The sequence below is a fragment of the Ranitomeya variabilis genome, chromosome 2, assembly GCF_051348905.1.
Source record: "Ranitomeya variabilis isolate aRanVar5 chromosome 2, aRanVar5.hap1, whole genome shotgun sequence".
NCBI lineage: Eukaryota > Metazoa > Chordata > Amphibia > Anura > Dendrobatidae > Ranitomeya > Ranitomeya variabilis.
This window is the reverse complement of record NC_135233.1, coordinates 86,563,009-86,580,691: the sequence shown is the minus strand read 5'-3', so window position 1 is coordinate 86,580,691 and position 17,683 is coordinate 86,563,009.

The window sequence follows — 17,683 nt, the reverse complement described above, 5'->3', positions numbered from 1 at the left end:
GCAGCGTTTCCTGAACGTGGAAACATACCCTTACACTCACCTGGGCGGGCGGTCCGAACAGAGGGGCGTCGCGGTCCGGGGCCTCCTATCTTCTTACGATGATGTCCTCTTCTGGTCTTCACGCTGCTGCTCCAGCGCAGGCGTACTTTGTCTGCCCTGTTGAGGGCAGAGCAAAGTACTGCAGTGCGCAGGCGCCGGGAAAGGTCAGAGAGGCCCGGCGCCTGCGCACTACAGTACTTTGCTCTGCCCTCAACAGGGCAGACAAAGTACGCCTGCGCTGGAGCAGCAGCGTGAAGACAAGAAGAGGACGTCATCCTATGAAGATGGGAGGCGCCGGACCGGACCAGCAGTGGGAACGCCCCTGGGTGAGTATAATCTAGCCTCTTTTTCTCATATTTTAGGTTACATCGGGGGCTTATCTACGGCATTCCAGAATGCTGTAGATAAGCCCCTGATGCCGGTGGGCTTACCTCACCCTCGATTTTGGGGGTGACAGATTCCCTTTAAGTCCTAATCTGACTTAGAGAACAATGACCTTCCGTGGCTGATTATAATGCATTGTTCTTGTAATAAATGTCTTGCTCGGAGCTACTTTTGGGAGTATGATTAAGATTCAGCCGTGGAAATTGAAGTACATTGTTTTCTTTTCTGCCTTTTCTCCTCTCCCCTAAAGTCGCACAAATTGTTTTATCTCGGAGATGTACATTCATAATCCAAAGGGCAGATTGCAGAGATGTTAGAGCCTTGGGAGACATTTAATTATGTTGTGCTCATCGGCCCTTACAGCATCATAGAAAAAAGAAATCTCACTTCCAAAGCTTGTTGATTATATTTTGCAAACAGATTTGATTTATGTCGCTCAACAATTTATTTATAGTGGTAGCGGAAATCTCTAGGTTACTGCCATCAGTCACTTCTGACCCATTACTGGTCGGAGAAGGGCTGAAGACCGGGCAGCATTCTGCTACTTCTGATTGTTGTAAATTTACAGCATCTTCATGAGTTTGATAACACAAATGTGATAGAAGTGTTATGTGCGGTCTTTACAGTTTGTCCACTACACAGTAATGAAATACTAGCTGAAGAGCCCGGCGTTGCCTGGGCATAGTATATATCTGTGGTTAGTTATAGCACCTCACTTCTCTTAATTTCCCATCACCCCTCTCATTTTCTCCCTCACATCTCTCATTTTCTCCCTCACACCTCTCATTTTCCCCCTCAATCCTCTTATTTTCCCCCTCACTTCTCTCATTCCCCCCTCACTCCTCTCATTCCCCCCTAACACTTGTCATTTCGACCTCACATCTGTCATTTTCCGATCACTCCACTATTTTCCCTCACTCCTATCATTTTGCACTCACACCTTTTCATTTTCACCTCACACCCCTCATTTTCACCTCAAACCTCTCATTTTCCCCTCAGTATATACCGTACATGTTTGTCATCTCCCTTATATATAGTATACACCTGTATGTCATCTCCTGTATATAGTATATACCTGTATGTCATCTCCCCTGTAAATAGTATATACCTGCTGTATGTATGTCATCTCCTCCTGCATATTGTATATACCTATGTGTCATCTCCTCCTGTATATAGTATATACCTGTATGTCATCTCTTCTGTATATCCTATATACCTGTATGTAATCTCCTCCTATATATAATATATACCTGTATGTCATCTCCTGTATATAGTATATACCTGTATGTCATCTCCTCCTGTATATAGTATATACCTGTGTGTCATCACCAGTCCTCAGGAGTGGAGTACTCCATTGGTAACTATACCTATGTTTATTATGTTATAACCTGTGCACCTTATATTTATTATTGTACTTCTTGTGTACATGGTCACACAAACACTATGTACTATTTACTTTAGAGTTGTAACTAATTGTTTACATGGTACCACTATTTGGAGGTATAACCTGGGTTACCCACCTGTTTGTTTGCCTGTGCTTGTGGCAAGATACCTAGCCATTTATAGCTGTTTTTATGGTGTTTAATAAAGTTTACGTATATTTCACTGGCTCAGTGTGAAGGTGTTTTTTCGGTTAATTATATACAGATCAGATAAATCTTTTTATGCTTTGGTGTGCCGACATATAATAAATGTAGTTTGCCAAGATACTTGTCAATCCACATGTCAGTCTTTCATTTTTATCATGTCAACCAATAAACTTTCAAAAAACTGGTATGAATATTCACACCAATAGATCTAATATATCTTTGTGCTATTGTAAACTCATGAAATGAATTATGTGCCAAGACACTTATCGATCACATGTCAGTTCTCAGTCTCTGTCCAGATTGCAGGATAAGGCCACGTTCACGCATTCAGTATTTGGTCAGTATTTTACCTCAGTATTGTAAGCCAAAAACGGGAGTGGAACAATCAGAGGAAAAGTATAATAGAAACATATGCACCACTTCTGCATTTATCACCCACTCCTGGTTTTGGCTTACAAATCCTGAGGTAAAATACTGACCAAATACTGTGAATGTGGCCTAAACAAGACATACAAGTTTAAGAACCTTCATTGCTTTATATACCTGTATGTATATATTCAAAGCAACAGATTAGACAATGCTGGCCCTGAGAGTAGCGTAGCTCCGGGTGTGCCCCCTCAGAACTCAGGGCCCGGGTCAACCGTCCCTCCGCCCCCCCAGGGTAGCTACACTACTGCGGCTGTCACATAGTAAAATACAGTTTTTATTGCAAATCCATATATTTAGATAGATATAATGTTTGGCCCACAGAGTCATATGAGGGCTTTTTGTTTGTGAGATGAGTTGACGTTTTTATTGGTATCATTTTCGGGCACATGACATATTTTGATCACTTTCTATTCCAATTTTTGGGAGGCAAAATGAACAAAAACCAGCAATTCATTGTTTTTGTCTTTTTTTATGCAATTCTGCGTGTTGTAAAATTGATAAGGCAGCTTTATTGTTTGGGATAATACAACTATAGTGATACCACGTTTATATCTTTTTTTATCTTTTGGCGCTTTTAAGCAGAATTTTTTTTCTTACTTTACTATTTTACTTTTCCGCTGACAGCTGTATGGTGGCTTGTTTTTTGTGGGACAAGATGACATTTTCAAAGATAGTGTGCTATAGAGGCCTGGTACATAGGCCCCCCCCCCAAAAAAAAATTCTTATGTTATTAAAGTCATACAGTAAGGGGCAGGGCTGTATTTAGAGTTCCTGCTGCCCTAGGCACTTTTAGTGCTGCCTCCCCCATTGGTGAGTATGACACTATCGGCAGTGACTTTGCCATAAATCGCTGATGTGAATGTCGCCTTTTGCAGCAGATCCGGCAGCTTTTCCGCATCTGCCGTGTAACGGAACACTTACGGCAACACTGCGTTCGGCCTCATTCATTCCCTATGGGACTTGCGGACATGTGCGGCACTTGAGGTTTTGCAGCTATCCGGCAAATGCGGTACTTGCAGCAATGGAAAAAAAACGCTGCTAGCAGTGTTTTTTTGTCTCACCGCAAGTGCAAATCCGCAAGTGCTGCACATGTCCACAAGTAGCCATCACTACCTGTCCCTGCACCTTGCTAGCTCATCCCTGTCTGACCTAAAGCTACACTATAAAGCTTTAGAAAAACTGTTAACTGACATATTCCTATGACAATGAGGGCTCCAGGCTACGGCGTAGACTGGGACGGGCAGTCTCCGGGTCTCCATTCTCTCTCTGTCCCTGCCTCACTGGCTGTGCACAGATATCCCTCCACCCGGACCCGGTAACCACCACTCACAGTAGCATACCGGCAGGTGTGTATCTAGGGTTACCGGCACCCGGGGCAAGAATTAATTTTGGCCTACCCCCCGCCAAGGACATATGTGATTTGCACACTTAGTCATGTACCCACGAGCTCCTCTCCTAAATGCTCTCAATGTTCAGTGAAAAACTGAGAGAAGCTGAAGAGAAGCTCGTTGTCACAGGACCACAAGTATGAAAATCACATATGTGTGAAGTTTCCATGTGATGACTACTGGATCCTGCAGAGCTGAATCCTGACATCGCAGCTTCTGAATTCTCACAACTAATGCACTGCACACTTTTAGGATTCTCCCTTGCCGGTGGACAGTCATGTCAGCACACGATTTGTATACTTCTGACCACATTCCAACTAGACGTGTCCGGCCTCGCTCAGTTCATTTTCATTGAGTAAGGCCACACATGTCTAGTCAGCATGTGACCACATGAATGTAAATCACCAGCACGAGAGAATCCTGACAGCGTGCAGTGCGCACTGTGAGAACTCAGAAGTCTGCAATCACATAGAATGACTGCAAAGTCATCACAGACCTGGACATTCCCATTAATGCTCCTAACATAAATAAAAACATGAGAATTAGTCAATATCACAAATAACATTTACCGTACATCCAGGTACCTTATAGATGACGTCGCCTCTGGAGCCGATCTCCTTCTTTTCTTCATCGTGTCCAGACCCCATGATGAGTTTTCTCATCCACAGCCGTCTCTGCAGACTTGCATCTTCTCCGCTCTTTTGCAGAATATCTCCCCATGATGCCCTTAAAGATACAATTGTCATTATAATGCCCCTGAATAAAAAAAATGCCCCTCACTGTATTGTCTGCACAAAATATGACCCCCACATTGTCCCTCTTATGGTACATGCTCTTCACACTGACCTATCCTTTCCATATCGGCCCCCTCTTCTCACTGTCCTCTCATACTGTGTCCCCCCTATAGGGCTAGGTCTCTATACTGTACTCTCTCATTACACTCCCCCTCCTTGGTATACTGTCCCCTCCTGGCTGTGCCCTTACACTGTCCCCCCATGCTACGAACCCACTACTCAGTTTCTATTCTGTGCCCACTCACTTTTGTCCCCCCATACTGTCTCTTCACACTATTCCCCTTCCTCCTCATAGTCTCCTCTCAAATCCCTCTTGTTCACCATACTGTCTCCTTATATATTTACCCCCTCACTTTCTATACTGCCTGCTCACCTGACTCCCCATACTGTGTCTCCACACATCCCATCACCCTCACCCCCACCCCAGTACTCTGTCCACATACAGTTTTCACATCGCTACTCATACTGTGTCCACATACATTCCCCCATTGCTCCCCATACTGTCTTCACCCATCCCCCATACTGTTTCCTCATATATTTCCCCATTCCCCAGTACTGTTTCCCTATACATGCCCCTCATTCCCCCGTACTGTTTCCTCATATATGCCCCCCATTCCCCCATACTGTTTCCTCATACATGCCCCCATTGCCCAATACTGTCTCCTCATATATGCCCCCCATTCCCCCATACTGTTTCCTCATACATGCCCCCCATTGCCCAGTACTGCTTCCTTATACATGCCCCTCATTCCCCCATACTGTTTCCTCATACATGCCCCTCATTCCCCTGTACTGTTTCCTCATATATGCCCCCATTCCCCCATACTGTTTCCTCATACATGCCCGCCATTGCCCAGTACTGTTTCCTCATGTATGCCCCCCATTCCCCAATACTGTTTTCTAGTACATGCACCACATTGCCCAGTACTGTTTCCTCATGCATGCCCCTCAGTCCCCCGTATTGTGTCCTCATACATGCCCCTCATTCCCCCAGTACTGTTTCCTCATACATGCCCCCCATTCCCCAGTACTGTTTCCGCATATGTGGCACTCCAGGAGTTCGGGTACCACAGTAGTGCTGTCTTCCTCACGGGGAGGTTAGTGCTATGTCTGGAGACAAGTGAGATTTTCTTTGGTAGGTTTACACACACACACAGCACCTTCCACTTCCAGGCCAGGAGGGGGAGCTCCAAGCCCTGTTTTAGCTTCCCTCAATAAAGATCTTGGTTTGGAGGCGGAGACGGTTCAGTTTGTAGCAGAAGTCTGTGTGCGAGGACAGACAGGAGTGTGGCACAGAGGAGAGTGAAATCTCCAAGAGGCCACAAGCAGGCCTCTGAAGAGTATCAGTGCAAGAATCCGGGTATCGGGAGCCCGAGGCTTTTGTGGATTATAAAACACAGAGCAGTACCGGAGGGTATTGTTCTACAAGGACTTTGCCCATAATTACCTGTGGCATAGCAGCACCTAGAGCCTGGTGTCACCGAGAACAGACCCCAGTTCACACGGCCCGAGCTGCCTGCCATACAGGTACCTGTCCTAGGACAGCAGAACGATTAATAGATGAAGCTGCAGACAGAAAGCGCAGCAAGTATGTTATTAGTGCTGCAATGCCAAATGCTCCTAATTTTACATATATCTAACTTGTTGTTTACAAGACCACTGTAATATTTTATTTGTTACCAAAAACTGCCACAAATACGTACATGTAATAATAATTAACTGGAAAACCAGAGATAAAAGGAGAACAAAAATAAACATTGACGATATGTGAAACGATATAATGTTATAGATTTATTGAAAACGGACTAATACGAAGCCTCTTGTCTAAACCAAATTTATTTACTCACATGACTCCATACTATTAATCATTAAACATCAAAAGGACAAGACAGAGCCAGATAACAGGCTCCAAAACGCAGCCTTGTAAGAGCCGCGTAAAGAATAACACAGTGCACGAGTCTGCACTTCGGTGAATATAAAGCTATGTAGTGATTTTAATATTCAGTAGACTAAACCAGGTGTTGCTAAATTTAGCACAAAGAAAATTTAATTTAATTAAGATAATAATAAACCCAGCATACAAAAGTGAAAAAAAAATAAAGATGAAAATAAAAGCTGACTTGACGTGAATGTATAAACACGATCTGTGTGGCAATGCATGTCAAGGGAGAGCCAAGATTTGCAGAAAGATTACTTGTTTTTTTGTGTTGTTTATTATGATATGAATTGGACTGGTGAAAGATGACACAAAATATCAGTGTTAAATAAAATGGGAGAAAAAAAAACAACAAAAGAAAAAAAAAACAAAGAATAAAAAAGATATATAATTAATAAAATAACATCATGTCCTTTCTTATATTTAAGCCTGCTGGAACCCTGGTGTCTAATTTGAACATCCACCAAGCATCCCTGCTTCTCAATATAGTTTCAATGTCACCCCCTCTTTTTAGTTTGAATATATTCTCTATAGCATATATTTTTAACGATTCTAGGTTTCCACGATAACAATCTAAAAAATGCTTTGAAACTTGTGATATATTTCTATCAAAGCTTGCATTTTCTACATCATGAATATGTTCTCGGATTCTAACTCTAAGCTGGCGCTTAGTGCTACCAACATATTTTAAGCGACAAGATACGCATTCCATGATGTAGATTACATTGCAGGTATTGCAATTCAAGAAGGATTTTATGGGAAATGTGAATTGTTCACTAGAATCCATAAAACTGGAGAATTTCAGGGAGAATTTACATGTCTTGCAAACTTTATGTCCACATTTAAAGAAGCCCTTTGTGTGGAACCAACTCTGAGATTTAGATTCAGAGGATTTCAGATAATTGGGTGAGAGTGTATTTCCCAATGAAGGTTCTCTCCTTGATACAATTCTGTACCCGTCATGTCAAATTTTTGCTACATCAGGATCCTCTTTTTGGATTCTGTCACGGGAGACCTAGGTATGCAAGAGCTAATGACCCGGGCCCCTGCGATTTCCCTCAGACTAGGGAAACCCTGACCGACCCTCTCCCAGAGTTTACACTGATGGTGTGCATGTCTGGGCCTCCATCCTCACCCTGTCTCCTCTTTCAATCCTAGGCTGAAACCACAGCCCACCACCCAGTGAAGAGACCACACACCAATACCCACAGTTAGCACAGACAAGGATAACGGAAAAATATGCAACACGCCGCAGTCACTCAGGAATACACTATAAGTGCACAGGGCAAAATAAATACAAAAATAGGAAGGAGAAAATAAGACAAAGGGAAATACACCACCAGCAACGATACTCCAACTCCTAGCTTACCACTCCAGACCGAGATAACCAAGCACAAGACAGAAGCTATAATCGGCTACGCCCAATGTTCAGAAGAACTATTTAAAGGCAGTGGGCGTGGCCCAGCTTCCAATCCGAGCACCAGCTAAATTAACCCCGGACCAGCTAGATAAAATCTAGCCAACGCCACTGAGCACATAGTGGACAAAAGCGGAATTACCGCTGTCTGTCGAACGCCCTGGTATGAACAGTGTCCGACATGACAGTACCCCGCCTTCTACGAGGGACCCCAGGGCCCTCATGGCTTATAGGACCCGGCTTGTCCGGATGACGGCGGTGAAACATACTGACCAGCCGATCCGCATGAACGTCCGAGGCTGGCACCCAGGACCTTTCCTCAGGCCCATAACCATGCCAGTGTACCAAGTACTGTAAAGTGTGGTGTAACAACACGAGAGTCAACCACCTTGGAGACTTCGAATTCCAAATTACCATCCACCAAGACTGGAAGGCATTGGTGTCGTGTCCACAAGACCCACCACCTTTTTTAGCAACGATCTGTGGAACATGTTGTGTATCTTATACACCGTAGGAAGCTCCAACTGGTAGGCTACCGGGTTAATGACGGCGGTGACCCCAAATGGACCAATAAACCTTGGACCCAATTTAAGGGATGGTATCTTGAGTCTTATATTTTTTGTGGATAACCACACCCAGTCATCCACACTCAGGTCCGGACCTGGCACACGCCTACTGTCAGCCACACGTTTGTACCTAGCACCCACACTCAACAGGCGCTGTTTAACTCTCCTCCAGACTGATGATAATTGTGCTCCTAACTGGTCTTCCTCCGGGACGCCGGAAGAGCCCCCCTGACTCAAAGTACAAAATTGAGGATGTAGCCCGTAAACACAAAAAAACGGAGACTCCCCAGACGACTCCTGGCAGTGATTATTGATGGGAAACTCAGCCAAAGGAAGGAACGTCGACCACTCCTCCTGGTTATCAGAAATAAAGCAGCGTAAGTACTGTTCCAAATTTTGGTTCATACGCTCGGTCTGACCATTTGACTGAGGATGAAACGCCGAGGAATGAGACAACTTGATTCCCAGCCGTGAGCAAAATGCTTTCCAAAATTTTGCCACAAACTGAGACCCCCTATCAGAAACGATGTCAGAGGGAACCCCATGAAGTCTGACCACCTCCTGCACAAATACCTGAGCCAGAGTCTTAGCGTTAGGCAATGAAGGCAAAGACACAAAGTGTGACATTTTTGAGAACCGATCAACAATCACCAAGATGACCGTGTTCCCAGCTGAGGAGGGCAAGTCAGTGATAAAATCCATGGAGATTTCCGTCCATGGCTTACTAGGTACCTCGAGAGGAAGTAGTGTGCCAACAGGACGGGAGCGGGGCGTCTTAGCCCTAGCGCACGTGGTGCAAGCTGACACGTATGAGACCACGTCCTGTCGGATCTTGGGCCACCAAAACCGACATGACACCAACTCCAAGGTACCCCTAACCCCTGGGTGGCCAGTCAGGACAGCATCATGATGCTCCGCCAAAACCTTTAAGCGGAGATGAAGCGGTACAAACGATTTGTTGATGGGAAGCTAAGATGGTACCTCCTCCTGGGCCTCGGCAATCTCAGCCTCAGCCTCGGTAGTGAGAGCCGAAACCACAACACCCTTTTGGAGGATGGGTACTGGATCTTCCCGAGGCTCTCCCCCCGGAAAACACCTGGACAGAGCATCCGCCTTAGTGTTTTTAGACCCAGGTCTGTATGTGACAACAAAGTTGAACCGCGTGAAAAACAATGCCCAGCGAGCCTGCCTGGGAGACAGACGCTTGGCAGACTCCAAATAAAGCAAACTCTTATGGTCGGTAATAACAGTAACCTGATGAACCGACCCCTCCAAGAAGTGTCGCCATTCCTCAAAGGCCAATTTGATTGCCAACAACTCCCTGTTGCCGATATCGTAGTTACGTTCGGCGGGCGACAGTTTCTTGGAAAAATATGCGCGTGGTCGCAAACCGCTCAAGGATGAGCCTTGTGACAGCACCGCCCCCACACCAACCTCCGACGCATCGACTTCCACAACAAAAGGTTTCGATACGTCTGGCTGCACAAGAATGGGGGCCGAAACAAAACTGTTTTTAAGAAATTCAAATGCGCGCACAGCAGCCTCAGGCCAAACGGAGAAATTGGTACCCTTTTTAGTCATGTCAGTTAGCGGTTTAGCAATGATAGAAAAATCTTTGATAAACTTCCTATAGTAGTTAAAAAACCCAAGGAACCGCTGAAGAGCTTTTAGGTTATCAGGCCGTTCCCAATGCAACACCGCTTGCACCTTAGCGGCGTCCATTTTGAAACCAGAAGCAGACACAATATAACTCAAGAAAGGCAACTCCTGAACCGAAAAAACACATTTCTCAAGTTTTGCATATAGCTTATTCTCTCTGAGAAGCTGTAACACCTGCCTGACATGATGTAAATGAGTATCACGGTCGCAAGAATATATGAGAATGTCATCTAGGTACACAATAACGAATTTCCCCAAAACATGCGAGAACACATCATTTATGAAATGTTGAAACACTGCAGGTGCGTTTGTCAACCCAAATGGCATCACCAAATTTTCAAAATGACCCTCGGGGGGTATTAAAAGCCGTCTTCCACTCATCACCTTGACGGACTCTTATGAGGTTGTACGCCCCCCTGAGGTCAAGCTTGGTAAACCACTTAGCACCTGCCACCTGGTTGAACAAATCCGGTATCAATGGCATAGGGTATGGATCACAAACCGTAATCTGTTTTAACTCCCTGAAATCCAGACACGGGTGTAGTCCGCCATCCGCCATCTTTCTTCTTAACGAAGAAGAACCCTGCTGCCACTGGCGAGGATGAAGGCCTGATGTGCCCTTTGCTCAAACTGTCAGCAATGTAATCCTTTAACGCTTGTCTCTCCGGACCGGAGATGTTAAACATCCTTGCTTTAGGCAATTTGGCCCCTGGTTTAAACCTGATAGTACAGTCATAGGGGCGATGTGGTGGCAACTCTGAACAACCCTTCTCAGAGAACACATCCACAAAATCCAGAAGTGACTCAGAAACGCTTGAAGTCACAGCAGAAACACATGTGGCCAAGCAATTCTCCTGGCAGAATTCGCGCCACTGAATTATGTCCTGAGTTTTCCAGTCAATAACATTGTGTATAGACAACCATGGAAAACCCAGAACCAATTGTGCTGGAAGACTCTTGAGCACCTTACATGTAACCTGCTCGAAATGAAGAACCCCAATGTGGAGTTTCACCTCAGCCACAAACTCAGTAATCTCCCCCTGTGGGAGAGGAGCAGCATTGATGGTGACCACGCGGATAGGATGAGGCAGTTTTTCGACCCTAAAACCGGCTGTGCGCAAACTCCTCATCAATGAGATTTATGGCAGAACCACTATCCACAAAAACCGTGACTGGCAGCTCTCTGCCAGCGACAATAACTTTGGCAGGGAGCATGCATTGAGAAACCACCATGGAGGATATACATAAGCTCAGATTGGACTCCTCCACACCCTCTGAGCTTAGAAGTTTTCCGCCGTTGCGTTTTTCTTTGACAGCAGAGGACAAATATTAACAAAATGACCAGTTTTACCGCAGTAAAAACAGGCTCCCTGCTTCCTGAGCACAGGGGCTCGATGCTTAACATGTGACACCCCTGCGATTTGCATAGGTTCTGTGGGCTCACCTGCAGCAACCTCACGTGAACCTAAACCTTCACCCACAGGCGGCGTCTCATGCTCCCCCTGACGCAAACGGCGATCAATGCGGACAACAAGACTCATAGCGGAATCTAGTGAAGCAGGAGTCTCGTGCATCAGGAGGGCTTTTTTAACCCTTCCAGAAACCCCATGAATAAACTGAGACCGCAGCACGGGATCATTCCACTGAGTGTCGACCGCCCAGCGGCGAAATTCAGAACAGTAATCCTCTGCAACACGCTCCCCCTGGCGAATAGTGCGTATCTTAGATTCTGCTAGAGCCATTCTGTCAGGATCATCGTAAATGTGTCCAAGAACAGAAAGAAAACTCTCCACAGAGTTAAATGCAGCAGAATCAGATGGCAAAGAAAACGCACATGCTTGGGGTCCCCGTTTAATAATGACAACACCAGGCCCACACGCTGAGCCTCATTACCTGAGGAGATCAGACGCATCCGAAAATACAGTTTGCAAGCTTCACGAAAAGTAACAAATTTACTGCGTTCCCCAGTAAACTTTTCAGGCAAAGGAAACTTAGGCTCAGCAACTCTACCTGTCAATCCGGCTTGCACATTAGATACTGCTAGTCCCTGTTGCTGCACTGCCCCCCTCAACTCAGTGACCTGTAGGGACAGCGCCTCCAACTGGTGGGTTATGGAATTCATGGGATCCATGGAATTCAAATAATGTTGGCCGATTATAATGTCACGGGAGACCTAGATATGCAAGAGCTAATGACCCGGGCCCCTGCAATTTCACTCAGACTAGGGAAACCCTGACTGACCCTCTCCCAGAGTTTACACTGATGGTGTGCATGTCTGGGCCTCCATCCTCACCCTGTCTCCTGTTTCAACCCTAGGCTGAAACCAACACCCACCACCCAGTGAAGAGACCACACACCAATACCCACAGTTAGCACAGACAAGGATAACGGAAAAATATGCAACACGCCACAGTCACTCAGGAATACACTATAAGTGCACAGGGCAAAATAAATACAAATATAAAAAGGAGAAAATAAGACAAAGGGAAATACACCACCAGCAATGATACTCCAACTCCTAGCTTACCACTCCAGACCGAGATAACCAAGCACAAGACAGAAGCTATAATCGGCGACACCCAATGTTCAGAAGAACTATTTAAAGGCAGTGGGCGTGGCCCAGCTTCCAATCCGAGCACCAGCTAAATTAACCCCGGACCAGCTAGATAAAATCTAGCCGACGCCACTGAGCACATAGTGGACAAAAGCGGAATTACCGCTGTCTGTCGAACGCCCTGGTATGAACAGTGTCCGACATGACAGATGCACAGGTGATTTTGTATAATTTTTGTAATTGTAGGAAACTGATTATTATACTATAGAACTAGTGTAACTGGGCCAGTATTCATGTGTTCTTTTCTTTTTTGTTTTGAATAAAAACGCGGTCTCCCCTCTACTATTTTCTCAGCTCGATTGAGATTCCAATTTGTGTACCCTCTTTTGCTTAAACTTTCTTTGATTTGACTGACTTCAACTTTGTAATCCATTTGTGAGCTACAATTGCGTTTGGCTCTGATCATTTCACCTACCGGAATGCTCTTAATGGTGTGTTTGGGATGATGGCTGTGAGCATGCAGGATAGTATTACCTGCAGTACTTTTTCTATAAGTGGAGGTGATAACCATATCTCCAGGTGTACCTCTTAATTTTAAATCAAGAAAATTAACCTCATTAAATTCCTGACATACCGTGAATCTGAGATTGAAAAAATTGCAATTAAGATAAGATTCGAATTTTTGTGCCGCAGAAATGTCAGGACCCCAAATTAGAATGACATCATCAATATATCTACCGTACCACAATATGTGGTCTTTGAAAGGATTGTCAACGGTGTAAATATATAATTCTTCCCACCAGCTCATAACAAGATTGGCAAGAGATGGGGAATATTTAGCCCCCATAGACACGCCATTGGTTTGTCTATAAAAGATGTCATTAAAGCAGAAGTAATTATTAAAGATGAGGAAAATTACAACATCACAGATAAGATCTTGAAATTCCTGTGAGAAGTTACTATATATTTGTAGACGAAATCTTAGTGCATGTAGGGCCACTTTGTGAGGTATAGATGTATAGAGGGAGACCACATCTGAAGTAATCCAAGAAAACTGTTATGATCCGGTGACCTAGGAGCAGCATGAGACTTTCTCTGGAGTAGGTGAAACCTGTACTGACCGCAAACCCTAAACTGACACCGCAACTAGAAGTAGCAGTGGGGTGTACCTAACACGTCCTAGACACCTCGACACAGCCGGATGACTAAATACCCCTATAGATGGAAATGGGAATTCTATCTTGCCTCAGAGCAGAACCCCAAAGGATAGGCAGCCCCCCACAAATATTGACTGTGAGTAGGAGAGGAAGACACACGCAGGCAGAGGACAGGATTTAGCAAAAGAGGCCACTCTAGCTAAATAGGAAAGGATAGGACAGAATACTAAGCGGTCAGTAAAAAACCCTAAAAATATCCACAGCAGAAAATACAAAAATTCCACCATCTAACTAAAGACATGGAATGTAAATCTGCATCTCCTGAGAATCCAATTAGACTGAAAAAATCCTAACACAGTCTAAGCTGGACAAGAAAAAACAATGAAAAGCACTGAATAGTAAAGCACACAGCATGTGTGCTGAAGAAACAAAAAACAGACACTTATCTTTGCTGGCTTGGCAGCAGGACAGGAGGAACCAGACAGAGGTGCAAAACCTCCAAGAACAATGGACAACTGGCAAGGACTAATGGATCCTGCACACCTAAATATCCCAGTCAGAGCTGCAATCAGCAGAGACACCTGACCAAGATTGCAACCCAGGGACAACTGCACTACCACTAACAACCACCGGAGGGAACCCAAGAGCAGAATTCACAACAGAAAACCCACTACACCAGGTGAAATTCTGCAAGGCATCCAATACATCCGAGCTATCCCTTAACCCCTTACTGACCTCGGACGGGATAGTACGTCCGAGGTCAGCTCCCCTGCTTTGATGCAGGGCTCCGCGGTGAGCCCGCATCAAAGCCGGGACATGTCAGCTGTTTTGAACTAGTTAAATGCCGCTGTCAAATGCAGACAGCGGCATTTAACTACCGCATCCGGCCGGGCGGCCGGAAATGACGGCATCGCCGACCCCCGTCACATGATCGGAGGTCGGCGATGCTTCTGAATGGTAACCATAGAGGTCCTTGAGACCTCTATGGTTACTGATCTCCAGCAGCTGTGAGCGCCACCCTGTGGTCGGCGCTCACAGCAAACCTGATTTTCTGCTGCATAGCAGCGATCTGATGATCGCTGTTATGTAGCAGAGCCGATCGCGCTGTGCCTGCTTCTAGCCTCCCATGGAGGCTATTGAAGCATGGCAAAAGTGAAAAAAAAAAGTTACAAAAAATGTGAAAAAAATAAAAAAAACATAAAAGTTTAAATCACCCCCCTTTCGCCCCAATCAAAATAAATCAATAAAAAAAAAAATCAAACCTACACATATTTGGTATCGCCGCATTCAGAATCGCCCGATCTATCAATAAAAAAAAGCATTAACCTGTTCGCTAAACGGCGTAACGAGAAAAAAAATCGAAACGCCAGAATTACGTTTTTTTGGTCGCCACGACATTGCATTAAAATGCAATAACGGGCGATCAAAAGAACGTATCTGCACCAAAATTGTATCATTAAAAACGCCAGCTCGGCACGCTAAAAATAAGCCCTCAGCTGACCACAGATCACAAAAAATTGAGACGCTACGAGTATCGGAAAATGGCGCAATTTTTTTTTTTTTTTTAGCAAAGTTTGGAATTTTTTTTCACCACTTAGGTAAAAAATAACCTAGTCATGTTAGGTGTCTATGAACTCGTACTGACCTGGAGAATCATAGTGGCAGGTCAGTTTTAGCATTTAGTGAACCTAGCAAAAAAGCCAAGCAAAAAACAAGTGTGGGATTGCACTTTTTTTGCAATTTCACCGCACTTGGAATTTTTTTCCCGTTGTCTAGTACACGACATGGTAAAACCAATGATGTCGTTCAAAAATACAACTCGTTCCGCAAAAAATAAGCCCTCACATGGCCAAATTGAAGGAAAAATAAAAAAGTTATGGCTCTGGGAAGGAGGGGAGTGAAAAACAAACACGGAAAAATCCCAAGGTCATGAAGGGGTTAAGTAACCTGGAATCCTTTGAACAAAGGGTTGTAGAAGTAAATCCAACCACTCACCTAATTTCTCACCAAGGGAAACAATGCCTGAGACAATTGGTCTCATAGGAGAGGGATTGGTGCCCTTATGTGTTTTTGGTAAAGCATAAAGGATTGGGGTTACAGGGTTTGTCACCTTTAGATATTCCATTTATCTTTTGCTGAAAAAGCCAAAGTGAAAACCTTCATCAATAATTCTATAGGTGCGCACTTTGATAGTCTCTGTAGGATTACTCCCCAGACGCTCATAAATGACATTGTCATGCAGCATACTCTCTACCCAATTAACATAATTGGTTTTATTCATGATAACTACAGAAGTATAAGGCAGTACCCCAATAAAAAATCAATAAATAAATACTCACCTCTCTTCCTACTTGTTCCCGCGGTGCTCCAAGCTCCTGCTCATCTCCTGACAGCGGGCGCCAGGTAGTGATGTAACCATGCGTGCTGTCAGTTACGGCATCAGTGACGTCAGACGCTGACAGGGGGAAGATGGGAGAATCAGCGTAGCGCAGCTTTCCTTCCCTCATCAATGTGGTCAGCTGTATCGGCTAAATGCAGAAACAGCTGACCTTGTGATGACGGGCAGGGGGCACACTGCTGGCATCGGGCGTGCCCCCGTCTGCTCAGGGGCCCCATAGCAGCAGAGCAGGGAGATCGATTCTCCCAGCTCAGCCGCAGAATGCGCAGATACAGTTAGGCCATGTGCACACGTTCAGGATTTTTCGCGTTTTTTTTCGCGTTTTTTCGCTATAAATGCCTCCTATTATTTACAGTGTATTCCGCATTTTTTGTGCAAATGTTGCGATTTTTTCCGCGAAAAAATCACATCGCGGAAAAAAAAGCAACATGTTCATTAAAAATGCGGAATTGCGGGGATTCCGCACACCTAGGAGTGCATTGATCTGCTTACTTCCCGCACGGGGCTATGCCTACCATGCGGGAAGTAAACAGATTATGTGCGATTGGTACCCAGGGTGGAGGAGAGGAGACTCTCCTCCACGCACTGGGCACCATATAATTGGTCGAAAAAAAAGAATTCAAATAAAAAATAGTCATATACTCACCTTCGATGTCCCTGGAGTGTTACCGCCTCTCACCGCTGCATACTGCCGCTTCTGTTCCTATAGATGGTGTGGTTCAGGACCTGCGGTGACGTCACTGTCTTGTGATTGGTCGTGTGACCGCTCATGTGACCGCTCGTGACCAATCACAAGCCGTGACGTCACCGAAGGCCCTGAACCACACCGGCATCTATAGGAACAGAGGCTGCAGAGGGTGAGTATAACCATTTTTTTATTTTTTTTATTATTTTTAAACATTCTATCTTTTACCATAGATGCTGCATAGGCTGCATCTATAGTAAAAAGTTGGTCACACTTGTCAAACAGTATGTTTGACAAGTGTGACCAACTTGTCAGTCAGTTTTCCAAGCGATGCTACAGATCGCTTGGAAAACTTTAGCATTCTGCAAGCTAATTACGCTTGCAAAATGCTAAAAAAACCGTGAAAAAAAAGGAAAAAAAACGCGGATTTCTTGCAGAAAATTTCCGTTTTTCTTCAGGAAATTTCTGCAAGAAATCCGGACGTGTGCACATACCCTTACAGTAGTGTAGCTCTGGGTGGGCCTCCTCTGAGCACCGGGACGATGGCCCCCTCTAGGGGTAGCTACCCTACTGCTTGTTACAAAGAAGTGCCAAAACAAACATGTCAATCTGGATTATAGAGTAGTTAAGCCTACAAATAGAAGACTACAGTTGAACAAACATAAAAAGGCAAAAACAGCATAACCTA